Source organism: Cavia porcellus, unplaced genomic scaffold (genome assembly GCF_034190915.1).
Source record: "Cavia porcellus strain 051 isolate PalLab524CR breed Dunkin Hartley unplaced genomic scaffold, mCavPor4.1 scaffold_15, whole genome shotgun sequence".
NCBI lineage: Eukaryota > Metazoa > Chordata > Mammalia > Rodentia > Caviidae > Cavia > Cavia porcellus.
Window position 1 is genome coordinate 75,224,626 of NW_026947498.1, and position 18,378 is coordinate 75,243,003.

Genomic DNA, 18,378 nt, shown 5'->3' on the forward strand with positions numbered 1-18,378 from the left:
ACATGTCCCTGGACTGTCCCCTGAGTCAGAGCTCTCCTTGTTCCTCTGGGCCTCCTGGCAGCCTGGAAGACTTGGTTGTCCCCATTTTACAGAGAACAAACTGAAGTTAAGCCACTGGTTTAACCACACAAGGCTACTGAAAAGCAGAGCCACTCATTAGGACCAGGTAGAGAACAAGCAATCCCCCACATACATCAACTTAAAAGAATACAAAATGCTTGAGGGTATGTTTCAGCTGTTAATAATGACAATTACGATTGCATTTGTTACTGTGCAATAACCTACGGGGTATCACTGTTCATTCCCTTTCTCTGCATGAGGACAGATTTTTTGAGATACTGGGGATTAAATCTAAGGTCTCTGCACTAAGCTACACCCTCAGTATTTGGGGTGGGGTAGGGGTTTTTGCTAAATTGCTAAATTCTCCAGGGTAAGCCTGAACTTGTGATCTTCCTGCCTCAGTTTTCCAGAGTGCTGGGATTACAGGTCTGTGCCAATATGTCTGACTAAAGTGATGGGTGTGATACCACATGCCTATGTCCCAGCTACATGGGAGGTAGGAAGATTTTGAGTTCAAGCTGTCCTGGGAAACTTACGGACACCTTGATAAGGAAGGGGACACTTGGCTTGGTGGTGCTTCCCTGTAATACCATTACTGAGGGAGGCTGAAGCAGGAGGATCAAAAATTTGATTTCAGCCAGGACAACTTAGCAAGACCCTGTCCTAAGAGGGAAAAAAGGGGTATTTCTTAGTTCTTTGCTAGGTGCTGGGCTCTAGGGGCCAGGCTGGTCTCTCCCACCTCCAAGCTTCCAGAGGTCTCTAGTTCTCCTTCCTAGGGCAGGGTCCTTGTAGGCCCGGGGTCTTCACAGGCTGGCTGGCGCTCCTGTCACTTGGGCTCCTGGGTATGGCCCAGCATGTTTCAGGGCATCCCTAGCAAAGCTCCACAAAGACAGAAAGGAGGGGACTAAATTCAAACTTGCACTCTGCCCATCACAGGCTATGTGACTCCACATATTCTTAGCCTTCCTGGACCTTGGCTGCCTAATCTGCAGAACGGAGAGCAATGAGGGGGAACAAGATGCTGCACAAAGGTCTTGGGGCAAACACTCAATAAACTCAGAGACCTCAGTGTCCACTCCAACACTCACGTCCCTCTGAGACCTTGGAAGGTCACCTTACTTGGAAACAAGGTCTTTGCAGATCCAATTAGTTAAGACTCTGGAGACAAAGGCTGCCCAAATTTAGGGTGGGTTTTAAATCCAGTGACCAGTGTTCTTATGAGAAGACACAGGTAGACACATGGAAAAGAAGGTCCTGTGAAGATACAGACAGAGGTGGAGGGATGTGTCCACAGGCCAAGGAACACCATAGAGGGACACCAGAGGCCAGGTAGATTCTCCTGGAGGCACTGATCTGTTGGCTCCCTGATTTCAGACCTCTGCCCTCCAGGAAAGGGGTGACAAACTTCTGATATTTGAGGCCGTCCAGATTGTGGCATTTTGTTACAGTGGCCACGGAAAATAAATATCACAGTTCCACCCATGGTCGCCTTCCTTAAACCTGCAGACCTACAGCCCCTTCACGCTAAGGCCAGTGGTATGAGTGCTGCTCTTGTCAAGAACGACCCCCTTAGCAAGGGCCAGCTGGAGACCACTGGTACCAGCTTGACAGTACATGCTCAAAGTTCCCCCCAGTGACTGAGTGGGACCTGGGCTGGGAGGACTCAGGTGCCTGATCCTCAACCAAAGCTGTCTCCCTCATTTCTGGGAACCCCAGCCCTGACCCCCCAGCCACCTTGCCCTTCCCCTTCCACCAGCCTTGGCTGCATCTTTGGACCTCCCTGGAGGTTTCCTGGCTTGGCCATGAGACTTCGAAGGCTGTCCACACCTCCCAGCCTCCATCACGGGAGAGACCAGGGAGAAGCCCTGGGCACACCGCCCAGGCAGGGCCTCAGAGCTGTCTGCTCTACATTGTAATCACTCGGCAGCCCTCTGCAGTGGGTAGCCCCGGAAGCATGTTCCCATTTTGCAGATTATAAAATGGAGGCTTGAAGAGGCAAAGCAACATGCTCAAGGACGTGGAACTTCTAACCAGCAGAGGTAGGTCACCACTAACTCTCCACACAGAGCTTCAGTCTCATTCACTGTTCCGCAAACAGGAGTCCCTTCTGGGCTCAGGACCTCACACCTATCATGTCTCCACGTGCTCAACAGCTTCACAAGTGGACACTATCACTGCATTGACCACACAAGGACCTGAGCCTACCCCCTAACGCCTTAAAACTTGGAGCCTGGCCATCTTCCTGTCCACTCTGCACTTACTGGGGGGTAAAGCTGGACATGGTCTGTCCAGGAGGGAGTTCTCCCTAACAGGCCCCCTAACAGGAGGAAGGGATAAATCTTCATGGGGTCATGATGTCACACTTGGGCAGGGCTGCAGTGGGCTGTACCCCTGCTTCCACTGCTGTAAGCTCCAGGTAGCAGAGTGGGGTTGAGGGGAGGCTGTCCACACCAGACCATGGAAGCAGCCTGTGGGGAGCTGAGGGCAGCCGACAGGAGTCTCACTGGCACCTCTGGGACCCTGTGGAACCCAAGTTTGACTTTGTACCTCCTACGCACCATCTGCTTTATATGCTATTTAAACATTTCTCAACATCCCTGTTTTAAATGTGTGTTTGCCGAGGAAAGACTGAGGCTTAAGAGAGAAGGAGCCATTTTTCTCAAGGTCATACAGCTTGGGAGGGTCATCCTGAGAACCTGAATCCCAGGTAGGACGGGGGGTCCCTTTGGGGCACCCCTCTTACTGCCTGCCAAGAAGGTGGTCTTCATTTGTATCTCAGGGAGTAGGACTGAGCGGCAACTGGGAGTGGGAGAACCAGTTTCTGGCTTATTTCTCCACTGTCTTGTCTTGTCTCAGTTTCCCCATCTGTAGCAGCATAGGGAATGGCATGAGGCCCAGGTCAAGCCTTGTTCCGGGTACTTGGGAGCTCCCCCAGCCTCTCATCACCTGGTCACCTGGGAAAATGCAGCCCCAGGCCCTTCTGAGCTGCAGGGAGGGAGGACGCCTGCCCCCACCAGGAGGCATTAGTGTTTGAGACCTGCCAGCCCCCTTCCTTTCTTTCTCTCCTGACCTTGGGGTTTGCCAACTACAGCAACCAGGGCTCCCCTGCTTTAGCTCCAGGTCCTAATGCTGATGCCATCACTGTGTACGGCCCTCTACAGCACCTGTGGCTGTCAGACAGCAATGGGATAAGGCAGGACAGGAACAGGCAAGCCTGGCCACTCATTTGTGGAGACCGAAGTGCATAAAGCTCAAGAGACGCACCCAAGGCCTGCAGAGTCAAAGCATTCAGCCTTCTGACCTGAGAGTCAGACACCTGGGAAAAACCAGGGACTCCTTTCTGCTTTCTTTCTGGAGTCTAAGAAGGCTTAGCAAGAACCCTGGAGGTCCAGAGAGCATGGTCTGATCTTGGGCAAATCTCTCTTGCTGGCTGAGCCTCAGTTTCTCTCTGATGGATGAGTCCAGCTAAATGACCTCAGGATACACACCTGCTTTGCCTGTTTGTTCTCCTCCAGCACTCGGTATTGAACCCAGGGCTTTCCTACTGAGTGACATCCTTAGACCTATAAAAATCTTTTTTCTTGAGGCAAGTATTCACTAAGTTGTTAATCTGCCCAGGCCAGGCTCCAACTTGAAGCTTTCCCACCCCAGCCCCTGGAGCACAGGCGTGTGCCACCACATGTGGGCCTTGCTTTCTAGGTGTCACTCATTGTACAGCATACTGGATGGCAGAGCCATCCAGCTGCTCAGGACTGGCCACACCTGCTAGAGGAGAGCACTGTCTCTAAGCACATAAGACCCTCTTTGTCCTTCCAGGGATTTTCCCCCCCGATTCTGAGTTCCAGGCCTGCTAGTCATGCACTTGGAGAGAACCTCCTGTCACAGTCTAAGTGAGCAGGCGGGGAGCCGGATAGCCTGGCTTCTACCTCCACTCTGCTGCCTTCTAGCTCTGTGACCTTGAGTGGGGACTTCACATCCCTGGACACAGCTTCCCCATCGACTGCTGAGGAACAACAAGGCTGTGGGGGGCTTCACTAAGGGGAGATGCATAAAGTAACGGGCTTGGTGGGTACCTGCTAGGTTTCTGTTATTTGCCCAGGTCCCCTGGCCCACACCTGAAGCTGAGTAAGGGGACATGCGGTGCAAAAGGAGGTGGCACCAGGATTTTAGGCTCTGCACACAGCATTAGCCACAGACAACTTTCCTGATCTTCTGCCTAGAGAGGACTTTGGGGGCTGCTGGAGCATCCCAGAGCCTGGCTCTCAGAGCCCCCACTTTGGTGAGCCAGCCTTCTGCAGCCAAGAAAAGCTGAGTGGGGCCAGTCTCGGCAGTAGCTGTGTGCCCCTCCTCTGTCTCCAATTCCAGGCAGCCTTCTCTGCAGTACATCAATAACCTGGGATGGCCTTACTGAGCCCAATCACAGCTCCCTAGGAATGTGGGCTGGCCTGTCCCTCAGGTCTGCCTGAGGCTGTGGTGGCCATTTGGGATCCAGTGTTCCTCTGTCCTACTGCCAGTTGCCTGTGGGGCCAGCCTCTCACCAGCACCCACAGAACAACTTCTGCTCCTGGAAGCTGGTGGGTGGGTGTGTGCATGCAGCATCTGCAGAGGTGCTGCATCTGCATGTCTGCTGCTCTCTTCTTACGAGTGTGACCCATATTCACCTGTGGGCACATCCCAGCATGCTATGCACCTGCCATGCATGGAGGTAGCACCAGGAGCCCCACAAATGTCTGACTGTCATGGTCACAACTGGGCAGTTTCACATGCACACTCCCTGCACCTGTGGCTGCTGCTGCAGGGAGGGCACTGAATGTAGTGTCCTGTACTCCTATGAAGGGCCGGGAGGCATGTATGGGTGAGGGCCTCATAGTTTTGTGTACACACTACATTGGTGTGTGTGCCTGGCTCTGCATGTGAGCATGTGGTATTAGAGAAGGAGCTGTATGTGTAGCCACTGCGTGCGTCTATGGGCATAGGCGTCTTGCACTTCTGTGTATGATTCGAACACATATGATGCACTACTTTCTGATGCTATATTTGAATCTGTGCATCTGAGCGAATCTGTGGGCACAGACATATCCTGATGTGGAAAGGATTGCGGGTATGGAGGTGGCTATACAAACTGGGCCATCAGCATCTGTCTTGAATATCCCTTTCCCCGAGGATTCCCCAAAACCACAGCCTCCTCCCCAGGGCTCCTTTAGTCAAGCCCCTGGGCCTGCGGGCTTCTAGCCCCCTCCTATTGCACACGTCAAAGGAGAATTTCTTGGGATGGCGCCTGCCTCTCCTGGAAATGCCCCAAACGTCAGCTTTGCCTCCTCCCAGCGAATGGGAGACTACGGAGTCCCTCCGAGCAGGGCTCAGACGTGCAGCGTCACACTAAGACCCTCTGCTGGCCTTACCCTTCTGAAGGTCGAACTCGGTGTGCCTCTGCCCGGGGGACCCAAACCCCAGAGCCTTTGCCCAACTGGGATAGGCCAGCCCAGGAGACCCCTCCCCATACACCCCGGGAAACCAGCCACGGCAGGCAGGCCAGGACGACCAAGCTTGAAAGCAGCGGCTGCACGCAGCACATCTCCCCGGAGGTCTTGCAGCAGCACTCGCGACCCCGCAGAGGTTCAGGTGCTCAGCACCGCTCCCCACCCCCGCCCCCGCCAGGCCAGCAGAGAGCAGACCTTCTCGGCCAAAAGTGCCAACTCCACCACCCAGCACGACTGCAAAATGGCCTGGCCACCGTCTCCTGCTTCCCTTCGCCCGTGGAGGGGATGTGGGGACACATCTCCGCACCGCACGCCCGGCCGGCCTGCCTCGGTGTCCCGGCGCCCAGAGACTAGGCCCTCCGGGGACATCCGCCTGCCCTCCTGGCCGGTGGGCAGGTGGCCAACGGGACCCCCGTCCCCTCCCTGCGCCGGGCGCCGGTACTCGCTCCGCCGTTCCGGCCGCAGCCGGCCCTTGCATAACCTGCTGGACACTCGCCGCCCGTCTGCGTCCCCGGCGCCCCCGCCCGCTCCCCGCAGGGTGGCTCGAGGGTCCCCGGGAGCCTCGGGGTGGCGATGCTCCCCTCCGGCCGCCGGATGAGCGCGCCCGCACCCCCATTCCGCGCCGCACCGCCTCGCAGGCGGTGCTGAGACCCAAATGAAATGCAACCAGATAAAGGGCGAGGGAGGAAGGGGCGAGCGGGGCGGGCGCTTTTATTTTTTATTTCTCCATGCTGGGGGATGCCGGTACTTACTCGCTCCGAGGATCGCCGCCGGTGCGCACGGCTGGGCTCGAGGCGACAGCCCCGGGCGCGGTGCGGCAGTGCTGGCGAGCCCGCTGCGCGGTCCTCTGCAGACCGAACCAGCGCGGCCGGCGGGGCGGGGCCGAGCGGCGCCCCGAGCGTGCCCCGGGGGGAGGGGCGGTCGGTCGGGGGGAGGGCCTGGGAGGACCGGGGAGGGCGGGCCCAGGGGCAGGAGTGCGCGGGGTGGGTGGGGTGAGGCGGGCTTGGCGGCTGCAGAGGTGTTTCAGGTTCCGAGTCTCCCGTGGGATCCGGAGGAACCGCAGCTGGCGGGTCCTCAGGAACACGCCCGCTCCCCAGAAGCAGGAGGCATGTCAAGGGCACAAAGCGGGGAGGGCTTGGGCTGAGCCCTGGGAGGGGTCCCCAGAGTGGTGGGGACAGTGAGGTCTCAGAGGGGGGGCATTTGCTCAGATGGCCCAAGTCATCCCCGACTTTCTGGGGGCCTCGTTAGATTGAGAGGGGGCTGTGTCAGGACACCCACTGACCCTGGAGGCGAAGTTTGCAGGGTGGGAAAGTAGTCTTAAAACACCTGAATACATCTGTAGTAGCCAGGCCAGTAGAGCAGCACTCCAGCAGCTGTGGCTACTCCTGCAGGGAATGTCACCTCTGCACACCACCAGTCCCGGGAACAAGAACCAGCAGAAGACCCCTCAAGGGGCCACTTTTGTGTTGCCTACTGCTGGCTTGCAGGGTGTCGGAACTTCTGCACCCAGTTCAGAGCCAACCCTCTCCAAGGACCCCCAGTGCTCCCCACTCAGCCAGCTACTGACTCTTCTGCTGCACCCTTCCTTCCAGACTGCATCTCTCTGAGCAAAGTGAGGCTCCAGGGGCCCTCTAGAGTCTTCCTCCGCGTTGCCCTGCCTCAGGGAGGAGTGCCCTGTTGGGAGGCAGAGCGGAAGGACTTTCCATTCAGGGCACCTGTCAGGGTGGAGGGACTGTCTGTGGCCAGTTCCCCAGGAAGCTGCCTCCTGCTGCTCCCACCCTGCCCACCTCTGAGCTGTCTGCCAAGCGTCCTGCGCAGCTCCATCCCTGGGCTGGCACAGAATATCAATTTGTCTCGTTAAGCTGGAAGTCTGCACTGCACCAAAATCAGGATCCGGCCATGCAGAGGGGCTGCGGAGGAAGAGCAGCACAGTGCTGCAGCAGGACCCTGCTTGCAAGCCCACATTGAGAGGCCCTTCCTCTCTGCCTCCAGCCCATTGTAGGGCCCTGCCTGCCCCTCAGCCTGGCAATGACCTCTGTGTGGACTTCAAGTCAGCATTGTCCCAGGTGATCCCCCACAAAGGGGCTGGTGCCTTGTCTTCCTTGGGGCTTAGAGGCACCTTGCTCCCCGCAGTAAGGCCAGGGTAAGTCTCTCTGTAGTGGCAGGGGACATCTCTGCAATCCAGCAGGTTGGAGCAAAGGTTTCTGGGTGTGTAAGGAGACCCAACTTTGGGGGCAGCCTCTTTCCCTGATTACTAAACAAATGGCCGCCAATTTCAACAACATCATCCTTTCTGTGTCCGGAACACTTTACAGTTTGTAAAGCAGCCTGTAAAATGGTAAACTGTCTGATCTTTCCTGCCATGACACAGCCAGCTTCTGTGAGGAAGCTTCCATGCCCAGGGGGGAAGCAGTGGGTGGCTCCAAGGGGTGCAGAGCTGGCATGCAGGCTGTGCAGCCAATGAGGGATAAGCCATACCCATGCCTCCCGAGAGCTGTACCCAGGGCTCTCCACATGTGCAGCCAGTGGTGAGTGGGCTGGCTGGGAGCCCCAGGGCTTGTCCACTTGGAATCAGTGAGACCTAACTGTCCAGTGGGCCCCCATGACACCAAAGCCACACTCTCAGGCAGAATCAAAGATGAGATTGACACCCAGCCACAATCCCATTGCTTTGACATTCCAGGCCCTACATCCCTCATCTTCATCCACACCGCTGTGATGGGACACACTCTATCTCCTAAAGCAGTTCAGGTGCTGAGCAGCAGAACATTTTTCCTGCTGCATATACCAAGCTTCTAGGTCCTTGAACTCTGCTCATGCCTTGGAGTCCTGCTGAGGCAGCCTGAGGCACCATATGATCCTTCCCTGCCCTATGAGCTGAGAAGGTCCGTGCCTTTGTCCTCGCTTGACTGCATTATCTTGTGGTGGTTGGGATTCTGGCTCCCTCAGCAGGCTGTGACCACCTTGGCTACATGGCTAGTGTCTTAGGGGCCACCTTCTAACACATGAGAAAGGCTTGAATGGTGTGGATTCATCAGGTACTACAACCATAAAGACCCTGAGGAATCAGCTTAGTAGGTAAAGGATAGAAATCTGATCTTAAAACATGGGAATGGATTGAGAGCATTCAAAGAATGCTGAGATCATTCGACTTTAAAAACATCAAAAAAACCCCACTGGACTCACATCTTTCCCCCTACAACAGGCTACTAGTTGTCAGCAGACTGGGCCACCTCTTTTTCCTTTCTCTCTCAAGCCTGGACCAAGTCTGTACTTCTTAGAGCCTCACAAATTCCATAGGTTTCCACCCCCTCAAGAGAAACATGAATGTTCCAGAAAATAGTGCACCTCATTCTCTGGACGCCCCCTGCACCCCATTGTTGTGTTTCTTTCCTAAATAAATCTCTTCTGTGCCCCTGAGAGAAAGGAAGGAAGGAAGGGTGAGCCAGTTCTCCCATTTCACAGTGGGGCAAACAGATCTCTGTGAAAGCTGCCAGTGGTTTGCTTAAACACATCTTAAGGGTGGAATCAGGCCATGGACAGCAGCCCTGGCCCTGGGTCTCCTCTTCCTGCAGCAGACACATCAGGGGTACTGGTCTCTCTTTCCAGGATGTGCTGGGGGTTGGGTGGACTGGACAGGCAGAGGTGTTGTGAAATCAGACAAACAATGACACCAGTGTTGCAACTCTAGGAAAGCTGAAAATGCAGGTCAGGGTCACCCCCCTCCCCCGGAAAGAGGGGACAGAAGCAGGAGGCCAGCCAGGAGGATTACTGATGGCTTCTGCCTTCAGCCTGGTGTGGCTCATGGTAGATATGGACTGAGGGCCATGATCAGGGAAAGGGACGAGAAGTTGAGGTGCAGTGGGGGTGTGTACAGGCACAGCTGATGTCCTTGCAGTGTGTGGTTGGCTGTACACTGTCTTCTCCCTTGGGCAGAGGTCCCAGGGCCAAGTCACTTTGCTCAGGGACAGAGTGAGGGCTACAGGGTCTGGACAGGTCTGAGAGAGAGAGAAGCACACACAGAACTGAGCTGCACCCTCCTAGAGAAACTCTTGGCCGCCTGTCTCCCGCCAGGCTAACAAGGTGGGCAGTCCCCCTGCACTGGTGAATACAGCCCAGCAGACCACACGGCCCGCTGGTCTCAGGTCTTTCTTCTAGCTGCACTGTGGTCCCTGCTCACACCCCCTGCCCACCAAAGTCTAAAGCTCCACAGCCTAGCCCACCTGGGGTGAGGCTTTATGTGCCCACAGACCTGGACTCAACTCCTAGCCATCTGGTTTACCAGCTGTGTATGTAGTCTCATTCGTATGACTCGACATCCCTAAGCCCCAGGCATCTCATCTGCCCAGTGGGGATGATCTGGCAGGACTGTAAGTTAAAGGAAGTGGCTGCTGTTGAGAAGACCCCAGGAAATCCCTGAGATGAGTCTGTTCTGGACTCCCTCCTGGAGCAGGAGCAGCCCATAGACTGGGCTCATTCTATCTAGGCTCCAGTTCCTTTAGTGAGGAGGACGGGGCCTATCTCTGGGGATGTCCACCCCATTGCCACTCACACCAGTAACTTACTATGTCTTGAGAGGCAAGGCCGCCTTTTATTGTGTTTTTCAGATGGGGAAACTGAGGCACAACAAGGTGCAACAACATGCTCAAAGCCGCAGAGTGAACCAGAAAAGGGCACTGAAAGCAGAACTGAGTCCTGGGTGTGGGGCCAGGGTTTGCACACCTGCAGGTTCATATCCCTGACCTGGGGAGGGGGTGATGGAGGACACCACCTGCCTGCTGTGAGGAGGAGGCCAAGTGGAGGCTGAGGGTTCCGAGGGGCACTGCAGACAAGGCTGAACCCACCTCTGTTCTGTACTAGTCCTGGTGGGACAGATGATCAGGGAGTGAGTGGGCTTCCCTCCGGGGCAGCCTGTGGCTCTGGGAGGACTGCCTGGGACAGTGCCCTTTAGTCTAGGGAGCACGGTATTGAGCTGATCTTCTCTTCTGGCAGCCCACATTGTTACTGCACATCCCTGCGTACCCACCCATCAGTGCTGCCTGACTTGGCTCCCCACCTCCTCTCCTGCCACCCTGACCTATTTACCTGCCCTGCAGCTTTAGAGAGTTTTCCAGAACTCCCCTGCACCATTCTTTGGCTCCCCTGAACTTGAAGCATAAAATTCAACTCTCACTGTGGCTCCCATGGCTGGACAAGTATCTCAGGCCTTCCTGCCACTTTGTGCCCCTTGGCCCCCGGCACATCCACACCTCTGCATCTGCCGTGGCTGGGCCACCTTCCCTTTCTACTCTTTGGCCTGGAGGGCTCCCACACATGCTTCGAGATGGCGCCAGGACCCCTTCGTGAAGCCTTCTTTCGTTTTCCCTCCATTGTCCTTACCCCCATTATGGCTTGGTTTTAGTGAAGCTTTCTGTATACATCTATCTGACAGGCAAAGTTGCTCCACTGGACAGGACATTGGGTCGCATTTGCCTGTGGTTTCCTTGGCAAGTCTCTTGCACAAGAAAGCAACTCTGGTAGCTCTGCATGGTGTTAGACTCTCTGGAGATAGTCTTCGGTTGTACTCCGAAGTCTGTCTCAGGAGTCCCTATTTCCTGAGTCTGCCAGTGAGTGGAGGTCCCTCTGTGCGCCCAGTGTGGACAGGGTGAAAGGGGACCTTGGCTTGATGCACCAGCCCTGTCCAGAGAGCTGTTACATGGGACTCGGATGCTAGAGCCCAGGGATGGACGTGAGAAGAGCTGTCTGCCTGGGGCAGCCCTGACCCTGAGCATGCCCTCTGACATCTGCTGTCTGACTCCCACCATTAGTAATTCATTGTTGGTGGGGGGGGGGTGATTCAGTCAACAAATATTATTCAACTCTCACCGACACTGTGCTGGAGTCTCTACTTCACATTCAATTGTATGTATGTTCACTGCAGCTGGAGGCTGCCTTCCCAAGGGAACAGGTGGAGAAGGAAGGAGGAAGCAGAAGGGGAGGGGACAGTGACTCCAGGAGCGTCCGGAGAGGAGGAGCCTGTCATCTGCTGAGCACCTGAGCTGTTTGGGCTCCGCACCATGACCCTGGGAGGGTCTGGTGTTGCATGGCCTCCACAGACTCAGGGGAGAGTCCTCACTGAGAACAGTGGCACACCCAGAGCCATGCTGTGACAGGGCACAGGGTAAGGAGAAAACGAGGCACTGACTTCGTCAAGGCTGGGACATTCTGCTTGCCAGAGATATCCCTAGTGAGGGTAGGAGCGAGGATGACAGCTGAGAAGCTTATGTGCTGACAGGCCCATCTGCTGACTGACTGGAGGCTGGACACCGATGGGCACTGCTGGGGCTGTGACCAATGGGAAGACAAAGAACACGGCACAACCACCTGGGTCTATGAGTCCAATGCAGAACTTTCCCCAGGCCCTGTGTTAACACACACACTCCCATGTACACGCACACTCACATGCACACTTACATCCCCCTTAGCCCTGCTGTGGGGACAGAACCACTGCCTTTTACTGACAGGGAAACAGACTGGAGAGTGGAGGGGTGAGCCCAGGCCACAGAGCTGATGCCCGGTGGGCCTGAGGACTTACGGTGGGATCCCAGGGAGTCCCTTTACCAGCTCCGGGGTCAGGGTGCTCAGTCTACGGGCCTTTCCTGCATGCCAACCCCAAGATCTGGGACTCTGTTCACCCACTGTCCCTTTGGAGAGCTCAGGTGCTGGAATTGATGCAGCTGCGGGAGCCCTGGCTGCTGTGATGGGCTGCATGGCTTCAGGTACTTTATTAAAAAAGGGCCCTGGGACACTTGCTTTCTGCCTCTCTCCAGCACCTTTCTGTGGAAACAGGTGCTCAGTGAGCACCTTCTGAGCTAGGTGCCTCACTGACATCATGTTTGAGAGGAGTTCGAGGCAGGGATGAAATATGTGACCATGCAGGATCAGTTGTACTGACAGAGCGGGGAGAGCCAGAGTGAGCAGAGGCCGTGACCATATTCAGGAAGACCCAGCAGTTTCAGTTTAAGGGGTGGGGGGCTGTAGAGGGCGTTCCCTAAAATGATGAGCAGGGAACCTGAAGGCTGAGCAGTTCACCAGGTAAGAGGTGAGGATTGAGTACTTGGCCAGGGGAGCAGTCATGCAAAGACCCTGAGGCTGAAGGAGTGGCACAGCTCAGAACATAACGGAGGTCCAAAGGACTGGATGAGAGACGAGGCCAGTGGGCTGGACAGGCCTGGGGGAAGGTTCTATATTGTCCTGGGGAGGGGCATATCAGAAGGATTTTAAGGAATAAAAAAGATGACCAGGGGCTTTTAAGGAATAAACAAGATGACCACTAGGAAGGTCCTGGGTCACAGAATTCTGTACCTTCATCAGTTACACAGAGCTCCCACCTCCCCATCACTCTTGCATTCCAGAGTCATGACCACTGCTGGCTCTACGCCTGGGACATGGCAGGCAGCAGGGGAGGCCACGTTCATGCAGAGCCCTGCTAGGCAGGTGCTGGCAGCTGTGAGGGGAGCCACTGATAGAACAGACTGGGGCCAGAGGAGAAGAGGCCACTGCAGTCCAAGGATCATGGGAAACTGAGGCAAGAGATGTGGGCTCCAGACTCAATCCGGGGCTCCTTCTAGGGCCAGAACTGGTCCCCCTGGATAGAATCTGTTTTCTTCAGCCCCAGAGAAACCAGGAGAGAGAGGTGCTGGGGCAAAAGGGATGACGGGGCTGGAAATGGACCATGGCACTGAGAAGTGTCATCGCCTGAGTTACCATGTGCTGTGCTGAGTTCCACTTCTCCCTTCTCCTCGTTTACTCATTTAGCTCCTCCCCAGGTTCCTTAAAGGCAACCTTGATTGTCATCCCCACTTTATAAATGGGGAGATGGATGTACAGAGAGAGACCAAGGAGCCCAGCCACTAAGTGCAGTGGGGACTCAGACTCACACAGCAGCGCCCGAGATCCTTCCCATTCCTCACCTCCCTGCTCTCTGCCCAGGGATACCTGGGGGCTGCATGGGTGTGGGCAGTGCACGGGGAGCAGAGAGGAAGTGGGGTGGAGATCAGTGCTGGGCCTGCAGGGAGGACAGGGTCCTCAGGAGATGGTGAAGGTGACAGAGTCCTGAGGGGTTCTGCAGAACTCCCCAAATCAGGCCCTCCTCTGCACAACTCTGTCCATGCCACCCACGTCCTGCTATGGACCACCAACAGAGACAGCCTAGGCCTTGTAGCCCACTCTGGAGCCTCTAAGGAGGTCCCAGAAGGCTGGAAGGACTTTGTCACTGTGAGTCTGCCAGTCGGCCCCCCTGGAGTGGGAAAAGCCCAGGACTACTGGCAGTCAGTTGAGGGGCACGAGCTGCAGGGAAATGGGCACTCTGACCTTACCCCAGAAGCTCTGTGGGTTGGTTTGCAATGACTGAGTACAAGATGGGCTCAGGAGGGTCTTTGCAGCCTGCAGGCTGCTGCTGTGCTATGAGGTGCTGTTTCTTTCTGTGGGATAAAGAGCAGCAGAGCAAACTTGGGATCAGAGATGCAGGATTAAACCCAAGCTTTGCCACTGATCACTGGGTGACCTTGAGCAGCCATCTGGCCAGTTTGTGCCTCAACTTCTCCATCTGTGAAACAGGCAAAACAATATCTGCAATTGTGGGAGCACCAGGAGGTGTGAAAGAATAGCCGGCCTGTACCTGGCCCACAAGAGGTGTCTGGCTTGCTTCTTCTCTGTTCTATGAATGCAGATAGGTTCAAGTCAGATTGTAAGCGGTCTGGTTTTTGATTTCCAGTAAAATGAGAGAAAATTTGAAGATCACATCATTCATTCTTCAGCATTAATTGGACATCTACTGCATGCCTGGGGATATGGGCCCCCCTGGAAGCCTCTGTGCTTGGCAGAGGGACACTCAGTGGCAAAGATAGGGGAGCCCTAGGGGTTCTGAGAGGGCCTCTGCCCTGTTCCACTCCCCACAGGTGTCTCACACCTCCCAAGCCTGCTCCCGAGTGGGAACCCTCTTCTCTGTGACTTGGTGAGGGCTGTCAGCTGCTGGTCCCATGGAATAGATCACTTGTTCTGAAAACCTAGCTATGGTTCAGGTCCCACAACTACCCCAGCCCAGCTAGGGAGTATAGGGCTGGGTTATGGAGCTGAACTCACAGGAACCCAGGCTCAGATCCGGGTGCCACATCTCTCTGGGCTGTGCGGCCCCAGGCAAGTCTCTTTGCCTTTCAGAACTGCATTTATTCACCAGTAACGTGACAGTAATAACTGCAGTTGAGCCTTGCCCTGAGAATGAACCATGACTCAATTGCCTGTAAAATACTTTCCTGTCATTTCATATACAATAAGCAGTCTTTAAAAAATTATCCACCATGCTAGGTGTGGTGGTACACACCTGTAATCCCAGCCTGGGCAATTTAGCAACATAGAGAGACCCTGTTTCAGAATACAAAATAAAAATGTCTGGGAATGTAGCCTGGTGCAAAGGCCCTGGGTTCAGTCCCCAGTAACACACACATGTCCACATGTATGCACATGATGTTAAACCACAAGTAAGCAGGACACCACGCTGCGTTTGTGGGCCGTGGCTCAGTGTGGTGGCAATCTTGCCCAAGGGTGCTCCTGTCCTACTCACCCTGCATGGCAGTGGTCTCCCATAGGTGGCTTGCACCTCAGTTTCTACACTGCCAGGTTGGAGTGTCACCCCACAGAAAGTAGAGATGACCATTGTGAGACAGGATACGTGCCTCCCTGAGAGCCTGCTGCTGACCGCTCCATGCATGGCAGCATGGAGCATGTTGCCTGGGGCTGACCCCTGTCGAGGCATACAGGCCCCTTTCTGAGACCTTTCTGCCCTTCTTCCTCTGCACCTACTCCTCCCCCAGCCAGCTGCCCTGGTCCACTCCTGGGTCTCCAATGTCCATGCTGTCCAAAGGGATTTTGTGTTAGAAGAGTTGGCCCTGCTCAGATGCTGCCTTGAGACACTCGGTAAGTGACCTTTTTTTCCTCTTCTCTTTTTCCTTTCTCACTGCAGGGTCTGAGACCCTGCCCCATTCCTCCTTTTCTGAGCCTCCTTGCAGAGCCCAGGGACAAGTCATTCAGAGCATCATCTGAAAGCTCTCACAATTCACACTCAATTCTTTGGCTTTACCGGGCCCAGGTCTCCTTCTTCAGTTCTGAAAGGCACACTTGCACCAGAGATGGGCCTGGTTCTGCTTTCTGACTGGCTAAGTACTGGGAGCTTTCCAAGACTCTTCAGTAACACTGGCCATGCTCATAGGTCCCTCCCAGGGAGCATGTCAGACCCCAATCTCAGCTTTGCTGCACTGTCACGCTGATACAGGGGTCTGCTTGTCTCTTGGAACTGTGTGATGAACTCCAGTGATAGAGCTGTAGAATCTGCTCACTTTTTGGAAAGCTCCATACTAAGGCTGGCATTCTACTTTGAAAGGCAATGCTTGTTGGGATCTACTATTTTTTAAATTTTTTTCCAGAATGCCACAGGCATGTTATTTATAGTCAGTTCTCATACAGGTTTTTATCATTCTTTAGTGCTCTGCTAAAAATAACAGATGACAAGGGTCACATCTGCTCCACCTACCTGAGGAGTCTGCAGAGCAGAAGCCTTTTCATGTTCTGCCTTAGCAAAATGAGAGCTCTCCTGCAGCCAGTGTGCAGGCCACACCCTGGAATTCCTGGGTGGTGGGGGTGTGCAGACCTCAGGGGCCTGCATGCAGGTGATCCTCGCCCCGGTCATTTCTGAGGGCCAGAGGAGGGAGGTGGAGAAGGAGTAGGTCAAGCAGAGGTGTTTTTAGTCCTGGTTCAAGGGGTGCAGTATGAGCCTCAGTTTCCCCATATTCATAATAAGCAGGCTGGTGTAAATAGCCTTGGAAAACTTGTAGTGCACACGTGCTCTATTCTTTATCCTCCCCCAGCCCGCACCATCATACCTCCATGGCAATGCATATACTCTGGTCCCTGACAAGGGCAGAGGGTTGATGACATGCCAAGTACTGGGCTGAGGCAGACTTTGGGGTGAGTAAGCACACCAAAGCCTGGCAGCCCCACTCAGGAGGGAAGCTTGTTGTCCATCTGACAGAAGAAGGAGGCACAGAGCCCAGAAAGGTGAGATTTCACACGGGGTCTCACACCTGGCAGTGACTAAGCAGGTGTCACCTCTTGGCCTGCTTTTGGCTCAAAGCGCTGAGCTGGACATGTGGGCAGGAAGGCAGATGGACTTAGGTCTGCTTTGCTCACTGCTGAGGGAGCGGTACTCACCCGGTGGATGACTGTCCCGCCATGCTGGGAGTGGCAGGAGATGATGAGGCTGGGTAGTTCACGGGGTCCAGCAGGGGACTCATTTTCCCTGGGCCTGTGAGTTGTAAGATGGCAGGGAAGACCTTCCAGGTGACAGGTGCAGTGGGAGGGAGGGAGGTGGGATTGGGCTACGGCTCACAGAAGACCATGAGGGACATGCATAGCAGTGAGGTGCAGTTGCCTGTTGGCTAGAATGCCCACAACATAGGTGGTGATGCCTGCCAGATCACAAAGGTGACTGATGTGAATCTTCCTTGGCTCCCACATGCCCAGGAGTTAAAGGCTGGTCCCCAGCCTGTCATGGGGTCTTTAAGAGGCAGAATCTAGTGAAAGGAACTTAGGTCATTGGCAGTGTGCCCTCCAAGGGGATTCTGGGAACCTGGCTTCATCCCTCCTGGCAATGAAATGGATATTTTTTATAAAAGACTTAGAATAGCAAAGACAATTCTAGGCAACAAAGGCAAGATAGGAGACATCATGATCTCAGACCTGAAATTATACTACAGAGCTGCTATAATAAGATCAGCATGGTACTGGCAACAAACAAGACCTGAGGATCAATGGAGCAGAATGGAAAATATAGACACAATTACAAGCACACTCAGTCATCTTATCTTTGATGTTCAACATCATTGGTCATTCGAGAAATGCAAATTAAAACAATGCAGCGATTCCATCTCACTCTAGAAAGAATGGCTAATATCAAGAAATTAACCAATAACAAATGCTGGTGAGGTGGCTGAGGGTTTAGCTCAGTGGCACAAGTGCCTGCCTGGGCAAGCACAAGGTCACGAGTTTGAATCTTTTCTCCTTGTAGACTGATTATCTCAGTTATTTTTCTGTAGTAACGGAAAGGTGGCAAACACAAGCATATTCTTTAAGTTTGTCTTTAAATTTACTTCTGTTTTTAAAACATTTAGACGTCTCCTGAGTGCAGCTGGCCCTCCACATCCAAAGATTCCCATATGTCTTCCCTAACCAACGTCAGACTGGCAATATTTACACAATGTGCACTGGACATTCGTAAATGTCTTTTGTCACTATTGCCCCCATGGTGCGGCTTAACGACTCTTTACACAGTATCTGCACTGTACCAGGAACAAGTCCTCTGGTACTAGTTTAAAGCACACAGAGGACGTGCAGGTTCTATGAGAGCTATGTGTCATTTTCCATAAGGGAATGGCTCACCCATGGATTTTGGTATCCAAGAGAACCAGGAAACCTGTGGGGAGACACCACGGGATGATGGTGCTACCTTAAGCATTGATAGTCACAGTGTCGTGGACTCGCTTGCCATTTGTCTTTTCTCTTAACACGTTAAAATAAGTGCAGAGCTCTTAAAAACAAATAATGTTCTGAGCTGGGCAGGTGTACATGCGTAATTCCAGTATTCTGAGAGGTTGAGGCCAGAGAAGCACAAGTTTGAGGTCAGTCTGGGCAACATGGGAATATAGTAAGACTCTGGTATGGTATGGTATGGTATGGTATGGTATGGTATGGTATGGTATGGTATGGTATCCTATCCTATCCTATCCTATCCTATCCTATCTATAGT

At 54.2% G+C, this 18,378-nt stretch overlaps 1 protein-coding gene across 15 annotated transcripts in view; it reads right to left on the reverse strand.

The window, feature by feature from the left end:
* Positions 1–18,378, reverse strand: part of Atp2b2 (ATPase plasma membrane Ca2+ transporting 2) — a 364,580-nt gene that overhangs the window by 147,338 nt on the left and 198,864 nt on the right. For 13 of the 15 annotated variants that reach the window (XM_063225266.1, XM_063225264.1, XM_063225263.1 and 10 more), the window contains exon 1: positions 6,293–6,451. The exons of the other annotated variants lie outside the window; for them this stretch is intronic. The gene's annotated coding sequence lies outside the window, so the exon portion shown is untranslated. Of the gene's footprint in view, positions 1–6,292; positions 6,452–18,378 lie in introns of those variants that run through there. 15 annotated transcript variants of the gene reach the window in all.